Source organism: Phoca vitulina, unplaced genomic scaffold (assembly GCF_004348235.1).
Source record: "Phoca vitulina isolate PV1807 unplaced genomic scaffold, GSC_HSeal_1.0 scaffold57, whole genome shotgun sequence".
NCBI classification, from domain to species: Eukaryota; Metazoa; Chordata; class Mammalia; order Carnivora; family Phocidae; genus Phoca; species Phoca vitulina.
In genome coordinates, this window is record NW_022589760.1 from 5,093,565 (window position 1) to 5,115,750 (window position 22,186).

Consider the following 22,186-nt stretch of genomic DNA (forward strand, 5'->3'; position numbering starts at 1 on the left):
GTGGATGGAACTGGAGGGTATTATGCTGAGCGAAATAAGTCAATCAGAGAAAGACATGTATCATATGATCTCACTGATATGAGGAATTCTTAATCTCAGGAAACAACCTGAGGGTTGCTGGAGTGGTGGGGGGTGGGAGGCATGGGATGGCTGGGTGATAGACATTGGGGAGGCTCTGCTTGGTGAAGGAATCTCATTGGGGATACTTTTCCTGGCTCTGCTTGGTGAAGGAATCTCATTGGGGATACTCCATCTCTTAGAAGTAAAAAAAAAAAAAATTAGATGAGGTTGGAACTTAGTGGCTAATCAACAGGTGCCTGACTTAGGCATGGAAGGAACTTGCTGCAGATTAGCAAGGTAAGGCCTGACTTTGCCTCTAACTTTCCTACCACATATAGTATTAAGGCTAAAGACAACCAAAGAAAAACAAAACAAAACCAAGCAAAACAATGTGTGTGTGTGTGTGTGTGTGTATTTAAATATTTAATATATAATATTTAAAAACTTAGACTGGAAAGATGGAAGAAAAATATTGCCCTTTATACACTGACATTGTTCTACTGACCCACTACCAAAAAGATACATGACTTTTAGTTATGTTTCTTGTTGCCAAAATGTGTTCTAATTATCCAGGGTCTTCCAGGTTCTCAAAAACAGGTTCCTAATGAGCTAATGAACTCAAAGATGTGTGTTCAATATCTGTTTGGTTCATGTAGTTTAGACGCAAAGATAACGGAAATTGCTTCCAGGCTCTTTCTTTCCACTACGAACAGACATACATACAAACACACTGATAACTACTCTTATTTGCTGTGAAAATTTCAAGGTTTCATTTGGTTTAAGTCATTAGAAGGAAACTGACAATGACCACTTCCACTTCTTGCTGGTTATGATGTCAAAGCCAAGAGTAAATATGTGGAATTATTGGCATAGTGGATAAAGTTTCCTAATTCCCCCGTATTCATTAAAATGACCAGTATCAAATTACATGTGAAACAGGGTACTGACTCAGTAGAAATCTAAAAAAAAACTATTATCCTAACCTCCTGGTGGCCTGATTAGTCAAACAGACTTCTGGGGCTATTTTTTTTAAAGAATTTATTTATTCATTTGCAAGAGAGAGAAAGTGAGTGGGAGGGAGAGGGAGAGAGAATCTGAAGCAGACTCGGCACTGAGTGCAGAGCCCGATGCGGGGTTCGATCCACCAGGAGATCAATGACCTTAGCCAAAACAGAGTCGGATGCTTAACCAACTGAACCACCCAGGCATGGGACCATTTTTTTTTAAACATATAAGTTGTTTATCTTTTTTTTTTAAGATTTTATTTATTTATTTGACAGAGAGAGACACAGTGAGAGAAGGAACACAAGCAAGGGGAGTGAGAGAGGGAGAAGCAGGCATCCTGCTGAGCAGGGAGCCCAGCATGGGGCTCGATCCCAGGACCCTGGGATCACGACCCAAGCCGAAGGCAGACGCCTAACTACTGAGCCACACAGGCGCCCCATGGGAGCATTTTTAAATGTAAAAATTCCCCTTTAAACATGAGATCTTGGAAATTTTCATAATGTGTCTGATTCTATAAAATGTGACAAGCTGAAGAAAACAATGTATTTCAAGTACCTAAATACAGTGATTGGCTTGTAGATTGCATTTAGTAAATGTTAGCTTCCTTACAAGCCCTGCCATTCAGATGATGTAATCATTTTGTTTCTAAGATGCACAAAGCTAAAATACTTATATGTAGAAATATATTCAGAGCCCCTTCACAAACAAAAGCTGTTGCTTCTCATAGCTATTATCTTGTTGACAATTATATTTATTTATTTTGTTTACTTATTTTCTGTACCCCAGGAATGCAGTGAATATTGCCTTTTATTTGCTGGAGTAGGGGATTAAATGTGGCTAATGGAATTCCTGTTATATTCCTCTATCTTCTAAATTCTCTGGTCTATTTGAATTATTTTCCTGTCTTCATTGGTATTTTCTGCATATATTAATTTATTACTCATGAACTTAAAGTATTGTTTATTGGTGTTCCTTACAGATCATTAGTGAAAATGTTAATTAATTGTAACTTTCAATAGCCTAGGACTATCAAATCTCTAACATAATAAAAGAACTTCTCCCATCCCATTATATTTTAGGTCTCATCCTAAAGAAGTCCTGTCCAATAAAATATTGACTTATTTTTTCAAAGATTTTTCAAAAAATTATGCTACATTAAAGTTCTCCATCATAGCTAATAATCAGTCAGGAACACACATAAGTGAATAATGTTAAGGTTATGCCAAATGAGACAGCAGAAAGGATAATAATTTGTTCACAAGTAGGCACTTGAAGTTTCCAACATGGGCATGCATCATTTTATTATTTATAGTACCCTATCAGTCATGCAAGTTTTCAGGGACCACAAATTGGGAAATATATATATATTTCCATACATAGCCCATCCTCCTCAAAACATATAGCAAACATTAATGTATTGGGGTTAAAATCCAATCTGAACTTGACTGCTTGACTGTGTGAGGCTTTATACAAAGTGAATGGTCAGAGTACAGATTCAATGTTTTTGCTGAATTCTCCCCACTATCATAACAATATTAGTCACAATAATGGGCACTAAAGGAGAACTCCATGATGATAATCTAGAAAATGCCTCTACTGGGATCACATGGTGTCAGAGAGCTTCTCAGATGATAACAGTAAATCTTTTTAAACAGAGTTGAGAACTGATCAATACTATTAAAGTTCTATACTTCTGGCTGCTGAATCACCTTGCTGTCTTCCAAACATTTTATTCAGACATTTATACTGGGTAAATTTACTTCTCCAGTGCTATTATTTAGTTTGGCAAATGGAATATTTAAAGAAATTCAAACATCAAAGTAAAACTGTTTTCCCCATTGTCATGACCACATTGTGAATAGCATAACAGTAATTATCTGAAGCAGAGCATTAATGAATACTACATCTCTCTCACTCATTCATAAATATTTATTGTTCATTTACTCTAAACAAGGCCTGATGCTAGTTGTTGTGGGGAATAAAATTTGGATTAGCTCACAGGCTTGTAATCTGCGTACAGATATACATAGCAAGCCACCACTTACTTAAATCCTTACTTCAATAAGCACAGACAACAGTTCTATTCATCAGTTTATATCTTAAATGATAATTGTTAACATCCTGGGTAGGAAGTGAATAGCTCAGTACAGAGTACATATCTTGCTATTCATTCTCTGTCCCATTGGTAGCACCTGGTACAACACTTTGCACACAGTAGGAACTTCATAAATAGGTGCTCAATGAAATTATGGAATTTGTTAATTACCCTGATATACCACCTTCTTTTTATATCTTGGTGCATAACAAATGGAAAAGACAATGCAGAATTCAAGCAGGAGGATGGAGATATTTTCAGATACTTTTAACAGTCATCATGTGGAAGAAGTTGTAAAATTAGTCCATGTTGTATCAGACAGTAGACAGGATCAGTGGGTGGAAGTTACAGGGAAAGCAGATTTTGGCTCAAATTCAGAACTGTCTGGTAATTACAGCTGTCTAAAAATGTAGCTGTCTGCTTCAAGAGCTAGTTAGGTCCTTGTTGTTTCTACAGGTACTCAGACATCCAAATGACCACTTGTCAGAATGTTATACAAGGGATTCTAGCATTGGATTCAAGAAAAGGTATCAACTTCTGTGTCAATGGGTGATGGAAAAACAGTATAGCCACCTGATTAAGGATGCCACCTCCAGAGCCCAACTACTCCCACTCAAAATCAGCTTTGCCACTTAGTAGCTTTGCAACCTTGGCCAACTTAGCTCCTCTATATCAATTTTCTCATCATGTAAAATAGGGTTAATAGCATCTACCTTACTGTGGTTGTTAACAAGATTAAGTAAGTTACTCTCGTAAAACATTTAGAACATGTCTGGCATATAGCAAATACTATGCAAATGTCTACTAAAGTAAGTAAGTGGCATTGGTAATTAGACTGTGTCTTAGTATCTATAAAGGGGTTTGATGTATTTTCCCACGTTTTCTTGTTTTACCCTAATTTTTCACCTATTCCCCAACCCCCAGTCAGAACTCATTGATTCTACTTCCTGCCAGCTATGACACTTTTGCATATCTCACTTGTGCCACTGATTCCACCATGAATTTTATCACATTCGTTGTGTGCTTGTTTTTTACCCGACAACACTGTGGGCTCCTTAATATAGGGACCTTGTCTTAGCATTTCTCTCTTCCATTTGTCTGAGTGCCTGAGTACATGGGAGGTGCTTGGTAATTTCAATTCAACTGACAGTTACTCTACCTGGTGTTAACAATGGGAAAAACACAGGACTTACACCCTTTATCTGCAATTGATACTTATTGCATTGATTATTATAACCCTTTAAGGTTTGGGGAGATAAGCATTAACCACTACTTCTTCTTTTTTTAAAGTAGGCTCCATGCCCAGTGTGGAGCCCAATGTGGGGCTTGAACTCACAACTGTGAGATCAAGACCTGAGCTGAGATCAAGAGTTGGACACCTAACCAACTGAGCCACCGGGGCATCCCCCAAATTCTTTATTTTGGGTAAAGTAGGCTCCATGCCCAGCGTGGATTCTAACGTGGGGCTTAAACTCACGACTCTGGGACCAAGACCTAAGCTGAGATCAAGAGTGGGATGCTTAACCAACTGAACCTCCCAGGCACCTCCACATTAACCGCTACTCCTAATCGGAGCAAGAAATGGCAAGTGACTTTCCCAAGATCACACAATTGATAGATTTAGGCACATAACTCTAATCTAAGTTTCATATGCTTTCCCAATAGACTACACCACCTCAAAAGAAGTGATATTAGACCCCAGGCATGAGGTTTTGTTAATAGTTATTTTTAGGTGGTCAGAGAAATGCTACAAAAACCAACATATCACTATAGCACAGTAAATGAGAAATAATGTATTATGGCATAAGTGTTCCTCAGGATAGAACTTGGAAACATTCTCTGTTGATTTGAACTTGAAAGATTTAAAAATAAGCCAGTACACATTGTTCTGGAAGTAGAGTATAAATAATAAATAAATGAAATGAAATTCTTTGTAAATGAAATGAAATTACTCAAGCATGTGTAATAGCACAGTTCAAGGATCAGTAATTTGCTTTATTTTACAAACTAATAACAAGGGGAAGAAAAGAAGAGTAGGCCACTCAAAATAACCTAGGAAGCTGCCAAGAGCAACACTGCACAAATACAAGTTGGCTAGAGAACAGAACTTACATATTTTCTGCTGGAACTTTTCAATTATGGTAAATTGCCTGGCCCAATAGTGCTTAACTTTTTCAGACCAAAATGGCTCATTTGGTAAATGGCTCTAAATGACATGCAAGTTCCTTTCATTGAATGGTCTGAGAGCAGCAAGCTAATACACTACAAAGAGCTCTCTTACTCATTAGAGGGAAGAGACCATTTTGAACCAGACGCTCCCAAGTGAGTAAACTGTTTTGGGGGTCAAAACTGGACAATCTGGTTGCGCATTAAGTCTTTTAAGTCATTAAGTCACATAGGTACCATTTTGCACACTGAGGTCGTAAAGAAATCAGTGGGGTCTGGGTACCCTAAAAGAGTTATGTATATAAGTCCTTAATTTATACCCAAGGGAATATCTTATTCACTAAGCAGGAACTGACATGCTGTGACATGACTTTTCTATTCCACTTAGTGAAAGCAGGTCCTAAGTTCATTCAATCACTGCTCCTGTGAACAAGTAGTTTCAGAAAGAATATGGCCAAATTTAGTTCTTGTCGGAGAAGTTAAGAAGTTAATGGGACTTACTACTTGTTAGCAATGCAACTGGGAGCTTCGCATGTTCTATTTCTAGGGATTGTCATTTTTCATCTTAATGAGGGCATGAAGACCAAAAAAAACAAAAAAACAAAAAAAACAAACCTTAGGACACTGGAAAGGTCAGCCATCAGAGACTAATTCTTAATAGTTTTTTGTTATAACCTAAGGTATGTTAATTTTTTCAAAGAAAAAAACACATTTTAATGGATTAAAATATTATGCAAAAAGAATATGTAACAGATGGTAAAGCTGAGCAACATTTACTGCAATATCTCACTCTAATCCAGTTGACGCACCCCATTACATTTGACACATGGCATTCTTATTATTAGAAACTCTTCGCAGATTCTTAATGTGTACAAAGTCAGATGTAACAATTGATAATTAGAGAGTTGATTTATCTTACAAATCAACTCTATGCACAGTCCAAGTGTCAGCATCCTGTCTAAGAAAATCATTTCTTCTATTTCCAGTGCAACACATTTCTTGGTTTGATAACAGATATTAGAAAGCTAATTCTTGTAGATTAGCTATACGTTATAACTTCAAAATAAGCAGTTCGTTCTATGCCATGGAAATCTTAACCACAGTAAAAGATGTTTCAAAAATAAGTTGGGCTACTCTTCAAAAAATCAACAAAAATCTTGTTTCATGAACACTGTTTTGGCTCAAAGAGTTAGCTTGTCATTTTTGAGAAATACAGCAAAGAGAAGTTACTTCTCTTTATAGATAAAGTCAAAACAGATCAGGCAATTAAAAACATGTGTTGATAAAAAAATTCCTACCAAGAGTAAAAAATAAAAACTACATTTATAATTATATACTTTTTTGTTTCACACTGGACTGAAACAACACAAATTGAGATGTGAGGTGCTTTACATATGAAAGGTTGATGTGCTATGTTTATTTCTAAATTTTTCTCATTTCTCCCACTCCACTTCACAAATTAGATTATAGCAGAGAATTACATAAATGGAGAAATTACAAGATATCCAACCACCAAAGAATCGTTTGTTTGGAGGTAGACAGCATAGCTGCTTCATATTAAATATCGTGTGAGATGTCCTGGTGGTGTTCCAATAAGGATGATGAGTCATCGCTCTAATTCTTAGGCACAGCACATAAAGATAATACTATTCAAACTGAGAGTGAATGAAACATACACTTGAAAGTCCATCATCAAAATAAATGCTGGCAACAGATCCTTGTGAGACAAAATAATTTGTATAAAACAAAAACAGGAAATAGTCAATACTGGTTCTTCCAAAGTTGTGGGCAAAATTCTTATTTTTTTAAATCAAAAGAATATATTATTTATACTACAAACTGTCTAGGGGCAAGTACTATGATTTATTCCCCACAAGATCCCTAGCACCTAGCTTAACTTAAATGCTAACTCATAATCAATTTCCTACCTGTTTCTCAGTTTTCATCTTCTATTAATTTTCCCTCTGTTAACCACACACCACCCACAGTGGTCTTTTTCTGTTCCTTGAACATACTAAGCTTATTTCCATTTTCATAACTTTGAACAAGCTATTCTCTCTACCCAAAATGCTTTCACCCAGATTTTTACATGGTTGGAAGCTTTGTATATTTTAGGCCTTGGGTCAAATGTCACCTTGACAAATAAATCTTTTCTGCTCTCCCAATCTAAAGTAGTACCCAGTCACTACCACCTAAGTGTTTTTTTTTCCTTCAGTGGCACTTAGCACAACTGAATCTCCAATCCTCCTTCCAGCTTCATCCCAACTAAAATTTAAGCTCCATGAAAACAGGGACGCTGTCTCATTAATCTCTCTACCTGAAGGCCCCAGAATAGTGCTTGTTGCATAGGAAATATTTGACTTTCTAAAGTGATATTCCTGTTCTCAGTGTTTCCCTTTTTTAGTCATTCTGCATGTCATTGGCAGATGGGTCTTTTTAAAGCACCACTCTTCTCTAGGCATGCAATGCCCCAGCTTTCTACCAAGGGAGTAGAACATGTTTTGAATCAGTCTCTCAGCTCCACTACTGTCAACTGCCTCCAGCTTTGATGTTCTTACTCTGTACTGATCTGGATCAATGAGGAACTATAACAAAAATAATGGTAGAATAACACCTGCAGAAATTAACAGCAATAACATGGGTAGTATACACTGACTCCAGAGAGTAAAATCATTTCTAAAGAGACAGAAGATTGACTATCCATGAATTCCTAGAGGGTTGGAGGTAAGGAGGACCAACAGTAAGGTAGCCCTTGAAGCCATGGAATGCCTCTGAAATGTGTACAAGGGCTGATTAAACACCTGACCAGGTTGCTTCGATGGCTTCAAAGGCATGTGCAAATGTGTAGGAAGGGAATGAATAGCCACTTTTGCTTCAATAAAGTGCCTTCAAATGTGCGATGTGTTCTGTGTGTATGTCTGTATATGTGTATTTCTGTGAGACACAGATGCACATAGAGAGACTTAAAAAGAGAAAGTTAAGAAAGATACAGTCATATGTACATGTATTCACACACGGGGCAATCATCTGTGTCTCAAGAACACCAATGTGACATTGTTAAAGCAAATAATGAAATAAAGTTTCAGACCTACGGTAGGATGGAGAAATATAATACTGTATTACCAGGACAAATACTTCTAAAGCACTTCATAGGAATTGATAATCCAAGATCATTAAAATATAGTTAAATTACAGTTGAAACATTGTGATTATGGAGGCAAATGAGGTATAGTTACTGTGCCTAATAAAATGCCTAGCATATAGCTAGTGCTCAATATAATAATGGACCTCAGAACAATATTTCCCTCCCCCCACCCTGGCCCCGAGAATAAAAGGGTATGATTCCAGCATTCAAATGGTTAATGCTCAAACTTGGAAATCTTGGATATCTATAAAGGAATATATGCTACTGGAATTCCAGATAATCGAGATTTCACTGAATACTTGTTCAAAGCATTTCATAGCCTTTAATGCAAAGGATTCTAAAAACATGAAATGAATGTCTCATGGCACTTATTTGTGATCTAGCTGAAAACTTAGTGGGGACATTTTGATTGATCTAGAAATATAGAGTCAGCTGCAATAGAAGAAAAAAATCTAACATAACTCTGCATGCACTATCTGAACAAATAGCAAAGTAAAAGAAGAAATGCATGATGTAAGTCTACATTTTGTCAATAAAACACGTAAAGAGGGTTCTGAAGTCAGTAGTTCCTCTCTGCTGTGTTCAATGCCTTATACAAAATACCTGTTGAGAATTAAGCTAAACTACTTCATGATACTGCTGCTTCAGCATCCATTTTGTGTGGCCAAGTGGCCTGCAGGGGGCTTGAACTGACATTAGTCCCTCCCAAAGAGCACAGCTTAGATAGCAGCCCATGGAGTCACAAGTAAATTTAAGTTCCTGATAGGATTTCCCCAGCAGCCCTTCTGAGCAACAGTGTCCTCCCCCTCCCAGGGCCTTTCCCTCAGATAAGACCCATGTGGAGCTTACCAAAAAGCGGGTTTGAATTGACCAATCTGGCCTTAGCCCAGGAACCTCAAAGCGCTCCACCATTTACTCTGATAAAGGCATGTGCCCCAAGTCCTGTAGCTTTCTTTGCTTTCACCCTACTTTGACCTCCCCCATGTGGTCCCTTGAGGCCTGCTTGTACTTCTTCTAGGACCTGTGAGTAATAAACTTTTGAACTGGCTCTACTTAATAAATGTTAATTTAACAAAGCCACAACAATACCTCTTAATCAATACATAGAATAAATGAGCCTAGTGAAAAGGATCCTTCTTCAAACATTGTTGTCACTTGGCTTCCAGGACAGTACAATTTTCTGGTTTCCTCCTATTACACTAGCTGTATCTTTGGTTTTCCCACCTCTTTTGTTAAAATTCTTCTCATCCTCTTAACTTCTAAATGTTGGAGTAACCTAGACCTTAGTCCTTGGACCTCTGTTCTGTATATACACTCTAGGTAATCTTACCTAATCTAATGGCTTTAAACAGCATCTACATGGTGATGGCTCGTAAATTTTGATCTCTAGTTTGGATCTTTCCCTAGAGTTTAGTCTCATATATTCTAGGCTCTACCTCTCCACTTGGATGCCTAATAGTGTCTCAAACTTAACAGATCTGAAACCGAAGTCTTGATTTACCACTGCCACAATTTCTCTTCCTCTTCCTTCAGTCTTTCTCATCTATGTAACTGCCATTCTCCTCTTTTCAATCCTCAAATGGCTTTCCGTCATACAACAGGGTCTTCCATGATTTCACCTTCACTACTCTTTCTCCTTCTTATTTTCTGCCTCTCTCACTGTAAACTAGCCACACTGGTCTTGTTGCTATTCTTTGCGTACTTCCATGCTCATGTTCACACTTCAGGGTCTTTGCGCTAGTAGTACCTTCTGTGTAGAAAGCATTCCCCTCAGTTACTCACACAAATAACTCCCTCATTGATTCAAATCTGTTTAAATGTCACTCCCTCAGAAGGGTTCCTCCCTGACCAATTTATCTTTAAAAAAAAAGCTTCAGTATCATTTTTAATCATTTTTCCCATCTTTATTTTTCTTACCACTTATTGTGTTCTGGTATTATACTACAAATTTATTTTTTGATTGTCTACTGCACTGGAATATATGCCCAAAGATATATACATATTTTTGTTTCTCATCACTGAATCCTTAGTGAAAAACAAAAACAAGGCTTGGCACATAGTAGGTATTTTTATAAATATTTGCTGAATGAATAAATTTGTTACCAGTAGGAATAACATTATGGTACTATATTATCAATACTAGTGCAATGAATATCAGGGGGAAAATTAATTCAACATTTATGCATGCATTTAATGTTTGAGTGGAACAAGGAAAGGTACACTACGCTGGATTTGGAATATAAGAACTTTTTAGAGCTGAAAGGGACATTCAAGATCACCTAATATAATTCCTTTGTACTTAAATGTATTTATTTGCATAACCTGGAATTATCACTTCATTTTCCTGAATTTCTAGGTTCAGATTAACTTATTGAAAGCTGATACTTCTATTTCCTCTAAAGGCAGTAAGTATTAAAACACTTCATTCTCAATAACATTAAGATTTAAAGGTAAAGCAATGACTTACAGGAGAGGAAAATAGAGTTTTGGATCAATATTAGTATTATTAACCTAACCATATCTTGACATTTATGTTATAAAAAACATAAATAACAGTATATAAGATATGTGCAGAAAAACAAATAGTGAGGGAATATGTTCCATATGTAGCATGACTGAGTTAATAAAATTATAGAAATCTTCCTTTAATTAACATACCAATAATGTTAATCTCATCACACACACACACCACAAATCAAAAGAACTGCTAGGTTTTTAAAAACCTGCAATTCAAAGATACGACCTTGTTATCCAAAACTAGGTTTTTTGGTATTTTAAAGAAAATATCATTTTAACACCTAAACTTTCTGCAGGCAGCAGGGTTTCTTAAGACTAACCCATTGAGCAGCTGCGTTTCATTTTTATTTGAAAAGACTGATCCAGTGTTTTTATAGCTCTCGATTAAGCTGTTTAAATAAAAAGTAAATGTTGAAAAAGGAAACCACTGTAGTTAAGCTCTATGTAAACGAGCAATGGGCAAATCTCTGGTGATGTGAAAGTTCGGTTGGATAGCTAAATCTATTCGAACCTCTTTAGCTGAAAAATTCAAGCTCCCACAAGGTTTGTAGAGCTTTAGGTTTTCCACTGAATCGGAGATAGCTTTTCAAAAACACTGACATTCAATCCCTAGCCAATAGTAAAAGCAACTTTGGGGGAAAAAGTTAACAGAATTTTTGAAACATAAAATATCCTCAGTAGCTGGTTCAATTTCAGAGTTTTCTAACTCTCCAACTTTATTTTTTTAAAGATTTATTTATTTTATTTTAGAGGTGGGGAGGGGCAGAGGGAGAGAGAGGGAGAGAATCTCAAGCAGACTTCCCGCTGAGCGTGGAGCCCTATGTGGGGCCCTATCTCATGACCCTGAAATTGCAGCTAATTAAATCATCAAATTAGCAAACTGTCAAACATTCTTAACACCTGTAGATGAACAGACAGAATGATTCATCTTCACCCCTTCCCTGAATTCTTATCCATCCTTCACATCTCAACTCAAGCATTACCTTCTCAAGAGAGCCTTTCTTAACTAGGTTATGTATTGGCATGGTGATATAATTCTCTTCCATGTCACCTGCCATGGTTGCTTGTGGAGTTAATACCTATCTCTTTCACCAGAGTAAAAACTCCCTGAGGGTAAGCATTATGTCATTTTTATTTTGCTTGCCACTGTATTTCAAGTACCTAGCACAATGCTTGGCATATAGTGAGAATCACTAAAAAAATATTTGTGGAATGAATGAACCCTCAAAAACATCAACTAGGTGCAAGACTTAATATGAGAGCTTTTGCTGTGTAATATTTCAGAGACATGATTAAGATAAAACAGCTTTTAAACTATAAAATACTATAGAAGAATAAGTTATTATTGTGTTACAAATCCAAACTATAGGGCAGTTAAGTGCATAATTGAAGGTAAAAAAATATCCTGCCCCATCAGACACATAAATGCACACACACACCTTTATCTGATTTATTTCCTTAGTTGAGTCAGTAGTTGGCAGGTGGCAAGTATCATCCCATTTGGGCAAATACCACATAATGGTTGGAAACGGAGAGGAAGAAAAATGAGTTATTTGCCTTTCAGCTCTTTATAGCCCACCAAATACTGTCCAAACTCTTTAGATGAGTATTCGTGAAATTTTGGAATCTGAGTTTTTACTCTCTGTAGTAGTAAAACTCTCATTACTCTCAGCCAAACAGGCCTAGTTGATGTTCTTTCAACACATTTTTAAATCTTTAATGACTGAGTCTTTGCTTATGTCTGATCTGTAACTTCCATAAAATCTTACCCCAAGTTTTCAGTAGGAAGTGATCTTCCACTGCTCTGAATTACTACTAAGATGATTTTGTGAACACTCTATGTAGACCAAAGACCTTATATAGAATAAATTTTCCACTACGTACATTGCATTAATCATACCCATATTGTCTTTTTTCTAAAGATTTTATTTAAATTCAAGCTAGTTAACATATAGTGTATTATTAGTTTCAGGGGTCGAATTTAGTGATTCATCAGTTGCATATAACACCCAGTGCTCATTACACCAAGTGCCCTTCTTAATGCCCATCACTCAATTACCCCATCCCCCCACCCACTTCTCCTCTTAACAACCCTCAGTTTGTTCCCTAGAGTTAAATCTCTTATGGCTTGCTTGCCTCTCTGTTTTTATCTCATTTTATTTTTCCTTCTCTTCCCCTATGTTCACCAGTTCTGTTTTTTTAAATTCCACATATGAGTGAAATCATATGTTATTTGTCTTTCTCTGATTCACTCATTTCGCTTAGCATAATACACTCTAGTTGCACCCATGTCATTGCAAATGGCAAGATTTCATTCTTTTTAAAAAAGAATTATTTATTTATGAGGGAGAGAGAGAGAGAGTGAGCACAAGTGGGGGGAGGGGCAGAGGGAGAAGTAGAAAGAGAAATTCTTAAGCTGATTCCCCACTAAGTGCAGAGCCCCACCCGGGGCTCAATCTCCTGAGATCATGACCTGAGCCAAAATCAAGATTTGGACGCTTAACCGACTGTGCCACCCAGGCACCCCAAGATTTCATTCTTTTTGATGGCTGAGTAATATTCCATTGTATATATATACCACTTCTTCTTTATCCATTCATCAGCTGATGAACGGGCTCTTTCCATACCTTGGCTATTGTGGACATTGCTGCTGTAAACATCGGGGGGCATATGCCCCTTCAAATCAGTATTTTTGTATCCTTTGGGTAAATACCTAGTAGTACAATTACTGGGTCATAGGGTAGTTCTATTTTTAACTTTTTGAGGAACCTCCATACTGTTTTCCAAAGGGGCTGCACCAGTTTGCATTTCCCACCAATAGTGTAAAAGGGTCCTCCATTCTCTGCATCCTCGTCAACATCTGTTGTTTCCTGTGTTCTTAATTTTAGCCATTCTGACCTTGGCTGCAGCAACTTATTACTAGACCAGAGGCAAGGGAAAGAAAAGCAAAATGAACTTATGGGACTTCATCAAGATAAAAAGCTTCTGCACAGCAAAGGAAACAGTCAACAAAACAAAGAGGCAACCCACAGAATGGGAGAAGATATTTGCAAATGACACTACAGATAAAGGGCTGGTATCCAAGATCTATAAAGACTTCTCAAACTCAACACTCAAAAAACAAAAAATCTAGTCAAGAAATGGGCAGAAAACATGAACAGATATTTCTCCAAAGACATACAAATGGCTAACAGACACATGAAAAAATGCTCAACATCACTCATCATCAGGGAAATACAAATCAAAACCACAATGAGATATCACCTTATACCCATACTGTCTTATAATCATTTGGGTATACTGTTGATTCGGTTTACAAACTTACATGTTTCTGATATGAAAAGTCAAAGTTTTATTCATTTCTATATACCTCACAGTATACAAATGCTTTATTCACAAGGCATATTTGGGCATTAAAAGAATGACTAAATATATGTATAGGCAAAAAGGAGATACAATATAGAGCAGAGAGCAAACTGTGTCAATTATGTATTGATATCTGAATTTTTAGATGGAAATGTTAGATAACCTATCACATATGCTGCATCACATAGTATCTCAGTGTCTATAAATAATTAATATTTTAAAAGATTTATTTATTTATTTTAGAAAGAGAGAGAGAGACAGAGCACAAGCAGGAGGGGCAGATGGAGAGGGAGAGAGAATCTCAAGCAGATTCCAGGCTGAGCCTGGAGCCTGACGTGGGGCTTGATCTCATGACCCTGAGATCATGACCTGAAGTGAAACCAAGAGTTGGACACTTAATCCCTTGTGCCACCCAGGTACCCCAATTAATTATCTTTTTTAACATGCACTGTGAATTTAAGCTATTTAAAAGAATTATATGGGAATCACTGAAGAAAAAAAGTTTAGTAATAAATCCTGTTTGTAAATACAAAAAGGTCTATAATATGTAGTTGATCCCTTCAAATCTTAAATTTAGATTCTCCTTCAACCCAATCCTAGAATACACTGTAGTTAGGGTGAATTCCTGGAATGCAAAATCATTTTAGTATTTATCTAATCAGACATAATGGCTGGGGCTTTTGGAGGGCTTATTTAAATAAAGACATTAAATGAATTTCAAAGTCAAATATCATCACATTCTAGATGATCTATGAGAGAATGTAGTATTTTTAACTAGCACCTCTATAAAATACTCCAACATCCTTGACGTAAAATAGTAGAAGAGAGCAAATCATGTATTTATTCGTTCACCAGACATATTGAGCCCTAGTGGGTGCCAGGCAATTGGAGTACAAGATGATTACTACAAAACCAACACAGTAAACTTCTGCACACAGAGAGCTTACATATCAGCAGGGGTTGAATCTTATCTCCTCTATGAAGCTGCTCCAAACAACTTCCTCTACTGGGTTAACTTTTAGCGCATTTATAACCAATGCCACACAACTAAACTTTATCAAACACTAAGCTTTTAGTGACTTCTCATCAATGTGCTCTTAACCAAATGTTAAGCTTCTTCAGAGCAGAGAGAATATTTTGTACTTCATTTCTATGCTTCAGTTCAGTGGTACTTACTATACTGCTAGGTGCTGCAGTAGCTGCTTAATATATACTCACTGATAAAAACATGAAAAGAAACTTATTTTTAAACCTAGGAAAACCGTTGGTAAAGCCAGTTCTTAATTGTCTATGCTAAGGGAGATAGTTAATACAAAACAACAGATAATGTAGAAGTAATTTCCGTCTGGCTTTGGAATGCATTTCCATACTTAACTTTGAGTCTCTTGCTTGGGTTGAGAACACATATCCAACAAAATAATGAAGTTACCATGTTAATTCCCAAGTGCAGTCAAAGCCAAAATGCTGTCGCACTGACCAAAAAGAGAAGGAATATTGAAAATGCTATTGTATTTTCAGCCTATGGTACACTCATTAAATGAAATCTTTTATTGTTTGTTGCTGTCTTACCTCTATCAATTTTATTACCTCTCTGACTACATTCCTTCTTGAAAGCAGGAAATATACCTTAATCTTACTTGATAGGTGCCCTAGCATTTAATGTATCATCTTTCATGGAGTATGCAAGTATCTTCAAATTCCATTTGTTACTTCTTTCTCTCTTCTACCAAAGTGAAAAACATAGAGATGTATTTAATACCTAATATCTGGATACCCTCAGAATAGTGAAGCATAAGCATACTACTTCCTCTATAGTCATTCACTACATTTTAGAGAATGTCCTGCTGTTCAGTTTTTTTTAAAAAAAAAAAAAACAAAGTTAGAACTTAGAGTATAAAAAAAAAAACAGATAAAATGAAGTCGGACAAAAGCAGACCATGTTTGTTGATAAAGCTTTTCCTTGGGGGGAAATATTTTATTTCCCATTTGTGAGGTTTAGAGCAGAATGATAAATTATACCTTATGTATGCTTTTTCTATTTTACAAAGCATGTTCAAAGTCATTATTATACCTAGTCCTAATAACAACATATGTGAAGTAGGCAAGGCAATTATTATTGTTTTAGTTTTATAAATGGGAAAACAGAACATTTTTCCTAAGTTTGCAAAGACCAAGACTAGAACTTAGGTCTATTGCTACTCAGTCAAAATATCTTTTAATTCAAATGGATTAATAAAAATGCTTTGCATTTGTACAGAACATTAAAATTTGAAAGTACTTTTATATATATGGAGCAAATAAAGTGGACAGAGTATTTCTCAACAGTGTGTAAAATAAAATAGGATCTCTTTAGGTTTCAAGTCAGTCCCATGATAAAAGAATCTAGAGATCAGTAACTGAACAGATTTTCTGTGCACAAATTTGATAATGCCTTAGGAGCCATGAAAAAGACATTTACCAAATGTTTGCTTCTGATGAGGTAAAGAGGGGTAGATATCTTCACCCCTCAGAATCATTTTCAACTGTTACTCATGACTTTTTTTTTTACTCAAAGAACATCAATTGGTGACTAGGTCATATTCCCCTCTCACTGATGATTCTGGAAAGCTTTTCCATAGTTCTTTTGTTAATTTTTCATTGACTTTCCATTCTCACCAAAATTCAATTGGAAAATTTCAGTGATGTTGGTTACGTATTTCTTTACATTTCTAACTTCACTAATGAATTGGAACAATGTAATTGGTTATTATCTTTTTTTACCCATGTAACACAAAGGGGAGTACCATCACATGATTACTAAACACATTGACTTGTTTTTTTTCTTGCATGTTTTTTAGTTGTCATGTTATAAAGCTAATTCACCTCCTATATGTTGAAGTTTAAAACCAGAAGAAAAGAACTGGAAATATTCAATGAAAAGCTAAGTTTACTTATTATAATTTTCAAAAACTCTATCTCAAACTGATCCTAATTAGAAGTAACTAGTAAATAGATTTCTATTATAGGTAAAGATACTGATATATTTTTCTACATTATAAAAATAGTACATGATTGAGAGTTTACTACAAGAGTATATTACTTGAATAGTTATACTAATATCACTATCATTGTCTATAAACTGTGCATATTCAACACACCATACCTGCCCTTCATAAATGAAAATATTTTCATAAATTTTAAATCAAAGCAAAAGGAAACGAACTCATAGATTCATTGCTATGATACCCAATTTATGTTCTTGTAAATACCAACATGGCTTTAAATCATATCCATATCTATGTACAGATATTTGTATATGTTACATGTTCTTTAGTACACATGCACATCCAAAAAACATAACTATATTGGGTTATTTATTTTTTCAAGCTTTTTTAAAAATATCACTTCTGCTCAATATGAATAAATCCTATAGAAAAGCTTTTAATCTCTTAAAACTTAGCTTCTGGTGGGAATAATGAGAATTTGTCAGGTTGGGGGGTACATTAACTCTTTCAGACAAATTACATCCCGTTTTATGTTCTGAAAAGATGGTTTCCCAGATGAGTCTCCAGTGGCCTAAAAGGGTTTATGCATCCTTTAGCTGAGCAGTATATTCTCTTCTCATCATTAGCATCATGGACCAAATGTCTATCAATTCTCTAAATAAAGTTTGAAATAGATAGCTCATAGTCTAGGTAGTTTTGGGCTGAAGTTCAAACAAGCAAGACTGTTCTAATAGAAAATTTTTGTCCTGACTGATCCTAAAAAACATCTGCTCCATTCAGGTTCTTAGAATGTGATTTCTATCTAAGAGTTTAAGAGATAATTCTTAATACCTTCATTTTAAATCAAAACATAACAAAGGAATAATACTGGAAACATTTTAGACTCCTTTCTTTTGTCAAACTGAAGTCATGCCAGGATAAGAAGTTAATGCTTTCTATTTACTTGCCAGAACATTTATTAAGATAACTTTCTACAAAGCAATGTGCTAGGCTTATTGTAGACTACTCAAAAATGAGTAAGAATCTGTATCTCAAAAGACTTTATAACCCAGTGTGCAAAACAGACATGCATATAAGCAGAGTATAAGTGAGCCAGCAAGTATAATAATCAAAGTATTAAAATGTTATGAGAACGCAGGGGATAGGGAAATTAATTTTGATTGCAATGATTAAGGAAGGCTTTCTAGAGGAGATGGTATAAGTGAGCAGCTAATTTTTAACTTAGTTTACAACCCTTTCAAAAACAAAACTTCTCCCATTTGAGGGAGACTGGAAAGGATACAATAAATAGTTTCACAGTGAACAAATGTGGAATTTATCTCAGATTTATGAAGATTTCTGATTCTGGGGCCTACACAATACCATGGTTATTAGCACAAGGCTTGGAGTCTGAAAAATTAAGACTTGAATCTTGCCTCTCATTAACTAGACTTATTATGTTTGTGATCTCACACATGTGGTTGAATCTTTGAACCTCTGTAGACTCAATCTTAACATATTTAAAGTGGTGTTAAGAATAGTACCTACCTCATAGGTTTGCTTTGGATATTACTTGAAATTATTTGTGTATGAGTGTGTGTGTTTGTGTGTGTGTGTGTGTGTGTATTCCTAGCACTGTGACTGGCACATAACATTCACTAAACAGTTTGCTATTATTACTATTCTATTATCACTTTTATTATTACTATATTTTATTATACTTTCTATTTCAAATCAAGGCAAAAAAAAGTAAAATAAAAGACTTAATACTATTATGAAGAGTGTGTATTTCAAAGAACGGTAACAATCTTCCTTTTTAAAAAAGCAATATTTTCCCTATGTGGTTTTCTAAAACAATTTGCTTTTCAATGTATGCACTATCTCCATTACTGACCATGTTCATTTGTTTGTTTATTTATTTATTTATTCCTGGACCCTCTCTCCCTGAGCAGTCTCATAAAAAAATTTTGCTTTGTTGCTTTGAACTTCCTAATTTTCTGAGTTTGCGACCAGCAGACAATTGAAGGTAATGAGAGAGAGTCAGAACCACTGAAATTCCCTCCAGTCTAGCCTAGATTCTCCATTTTTCTTCAGGAGCTAGAAAACAGCCTGGATTACTATATCCATATAACAAAAAGTGGGGAGGAGTTGGTTTTGATGTTCCTTTTTGTTTTTGTTTTCTTTATTACATGGCATTTATTTTACAAAGTGTGAATCATTATCTCACTAAAACCTGTTACTGGCGTGTTTTCTTTCTTTTTTTTAAGATTTTATTTATTTATTTGACAGAGAGAGACACAGCGAGAGAGGCAACACAAGCAAGGGAAGTGGGAGAGGGAGAAGCAGGCTTCCCGCCAAGCAGGGTGCCCAGTGTGGGGCTCGATCTCAGGACCCCAAGATCATGACCTGAGCCGAAGGCAGATGCTTAACGACTGAGCCACCCAGGCACCCTAATGGCATGTTTTCAAATGTGATTAATGTTACTGTGGTTGAATAATAACTGTTTTTTTCATCTTTAAAAAAATTCTCTTACTAAAGAAAGTGGAATAAAATTTAACACAATTGAAGTGCAGTGCAGACCCCAAATCTGTTTTGAATTGTCTGGTAAGGACAGTGTGCTTCCTCAGTAACTTGATTTTTAACCACTTCAAATGACTTTCCTTCCTACTATGAGGAAATTCCAGGAGTTGATAGTTGACAGGGTGTTAATGTCATTAACATTCTGTCAGCTCTTGTCAATGTGTTAAAGGTGCCCCTGCTGCTGAGTCATTCCCTGTCCTCCAGTTGGTGAAATGATTTAGCCAGCAGTCAATCAAAAAGCTAAGCTGATCTTGGACAATAGACGGCCCTGCCATTGACAAAATCTATGTGAGTAACTGTGGTAAGAAATTTGTCAACAGGATATAAGAAGTAAGGTCAACATTGTGGTTAATGGGCTTTTAGTTAGCAGTCCATTCACAGTGTTCCCTCTCACCTCTCTTTAGTATGGGCTATTTCTCAAAACTGAAAATGTGATTTCAGGTGTGATTCTGAACCTCACCCCACCATTATTTGCAACAGGAGCCAAACACAGACATAGAATACATAATTCCTAGTAATCTTAAAAGAGAAAAAGAGAAACCTCTAGAAATTAATGAGTTAAAAACAACAGGGCTATTACAAATAACTTTATGGTTGTTGAAGTTATCCTGACATCATTTGAGCTCACTACAATGAAACAGGCATAATGGTGGTCAATTTTAGCATTTAGATATGTAAAATACTCCTCATTTAATAAACAAGAACATCTTTTAAAACTTCAAGTATGTAAAATTAGGCAATGTCTAATCCAGAGGAAACATTCAATAAATGAGAGTGAATATTACCATTTTTAAACTTACTAAAAAAAGAATATAGGTTCTATTTTAATTCACCACACAACTGAACTAAAACTTCCAACACTATTATGAGCATAAGCACATGAAGAATACCAAGAACTTTGCTTTTTAAAAAAATCAGGATAGGGGCGCCTGAGTGGCTCAGTCGTTAAATGTCTGCCCTGGGCTCAGGTCATGATCCCTGGGTCCTGGGATCGAGCCCCATATCGGGCTCCCTGCTCAGGGGGAAGCCTGCTTCTCCCTCTCCCACTCCCCCTGCTTGTGTTCCCTCTCTCGCTGTGTCTCTCTCTGTCAAATAAATAAATAAAATCCTTAAAAAAATTTTAAAAAATCAGAATAGCAATAACTTCCCCACATGGTTATTTAGATTTTTGAACAATGTGCATTTCTATATATATATAGTGCTATTATATCCATTATAGATCATCCTAGAACCTTTGATCCTAGAACCTCCCTACTGACTCTTACCATGATTTATAAGACAATTTCCCCCATTTCTCCCTGTTTTGTAGTCTTCTAAAATTAGTTTTGCTTACTCTTTCCATCTGTTTTTTTGAGGAAGAACAAGCAACCAATTTTGGATAGAGAAAGGGAGACAGAGGTGATAAGGTTCCTTCCAAAGCCACTGGCTATTTTTCAGGATGCAGGAAATAGCCTGAGCCAATCCATTCATAGGACAGGTTTTATTCTTTTTTTTAACCTCCTAGGTCAGTTTTTCTTTTTTGACATTTCCTTCAAAAAGGTCTGGATTATCCCTTTTAAATCTGATTATATTTTACATGCATGCTCTAAAAAGGTGATTTAATGTTATTTAAGTTCCTGAGATTTTTTTAAAAGATTTTATTTATTTATTTGTCAGAGAGAGAAAGAGAGAGAGAGAGGACAGCAGGGAGAATGGCAGGCAGAGGGAGAAGCAGGTTCCAGGATCCTGGGACCATGACCTGAGCCAAAGGCAGGTGCTTAACCAACTGAGCCACCCAGGTGTCCCCCTGAGAAGATTTATATGAAGAAAAGTTTAATAACCACAAGCACAGCCTACTGCTGTTCACCAATATCCCTTTGGAAGTGCTAATTAAAAGTAGGAGTTGGGTCTATATGGTCTTCATTGTCTCTAGCTATATTCTGTGATTCAAAATGTACCTACTGAGTGCCTACATGTTGCTAAATGCTACACGTTGTGATGGGCATATAGAAATTAACACACCATACATTATCTTGACCATGGAGACAGCAAGACAGAGAAGCATGTAAATGCCAGACTGTCAGTAACCTGAGGTCAAGTTTTCCATCTTGTGCGCTATCATATTTTCATGGTCTGGCAACGCCTAGCACATTTTAAGTGTTCAATCAATATTGTGAAAGAGTAAGGGTGGACATAAGGTGCTATGGGACTTAGCTCAATCTGGAGATGTGGTGAAGATTCAACCTGCATATTCAGTTGGTCTCTGGCCATCATGCCATTGTTGCTAACTATAGTACTGGTGCTATTCTG

The 22,186-nt window shown here is 36.1% G+C and overlaps 1 protein-coding gene across 3 annotated transcripts in view; it reads right to left on the minus strand.

Moving 5' to 3' along the window:
• The window catches only part of DIAPH2 (diaphanous related formin 2), a 951,942-nt gene that overhangs the window by 292,691 nt on the left and 637,065 nt on the right, over positions 1–22,186 (minus strand). The gene's annotated exons all lie outside the window — the stretch shown is intronic.